Source organism: Helobdella robusta (assembly GCF_000326865.2).
Source record: "Helobdella robusta unplaced genomic scaffold HELROscaffold_182, whole genome shotgun sequence".
Taxonomy (NCBI): domain Eukaryota; kingdom Metazoa; phylum Annelida; class Clitellata; order Rhynchobdellida; family Glossiphoniidae; genus Helobdella; species Helobdella robusta.
In genome coordinates this window covers 20,473-21,584 of record NW_008703992.1, presented here as the reverse complement: position 1 = coordinate 21,584, position 1,112 = coordinate 20,473, and positions in this window count along the sequence as shown.

The window sequence follows — 1,112 nt, the reverse complement described above, 5'->3', positions numbered from 1 at the left end:
CATTGGTGGGGCAGAACAACAAGTGTCTTAAGAATTTTTGATCGTATTATCAAGACGCTTGTATAGTGTTCATTAGACGTTAATGCTAATTTTACGACTTCTTTTTATTTCACTAATTTGGATTTTTAATTTAGTTGGATCAAAAGTTTGCAAGTCGATATTTATTATCAGAGAATTGTTGCTTCCATATACGTTTATTCAGTGTAGGCTAAACTTTACATGGCCATCGTTAAATTCTTGTCGAGTTTTTTAATTCATACAATTTGGATAAAAGCATTTGTTTATTGAAATTATGAAAATTTAAAATTCTGAGCTGATTTCCCTTTGCCATTTGTGTATCATCAACTAAATTCGTAAATTTTTACAAACAAATAAATAATTAAGATTTCGTTGTTAATTATTATTGAAGGATAATTCATAATATTTGCATTATAATCTTATTATTATTATTTCATAGCACGGGCAAGCTCCTTGCCATCACAAAACAAAACTCAAAAAACTAAGCAAAATAAAGGTTAAAGGAATAAAATTAAATAAAACATAATTAAACCATCATTCGATTCGAATTATCAACCGAAAAATGACTGTAAATAAAAATATTAAAGAAATTTTCTACAGACATCAATTAGAATTAAACAATTACAATAAATTAAAAGTTTGCTCGCCAATTAAACTTTATATCACCAAAAAAATCATCAATTGTCGATTTAAAAACAGACAGAGAATCCGCATTAACAGCAACCGAGGGCAGCATATTCCAATCTTCCACCACTCTATTTGAGAAGTAGAATTTATGACAGTCTTTATGAGAAATTGAGGCTTTTAACTTGAGGTTATGTCCTCTTGTACGCTCATCGCCCAAAAAAAACAAAGTAGGTCCAATATCAGCCGAAACACCCTCGTGTATTATCCTATAAACTAATATAAGATCGGCTCTTCGTCGTCTGAAGGCAAGAGACGGCAAACCCAGTTTCCTCAGTCGATCATCGTATGAAAGATTTCTACAAGACTTTATCAAACGAGTTGCTCTTCTTTGTACCTTTTCCACCTCGTCTATTAGTCCAACTCTATAAGGATTCCACACTTGAACTCCATATTCCANATGCGATCTC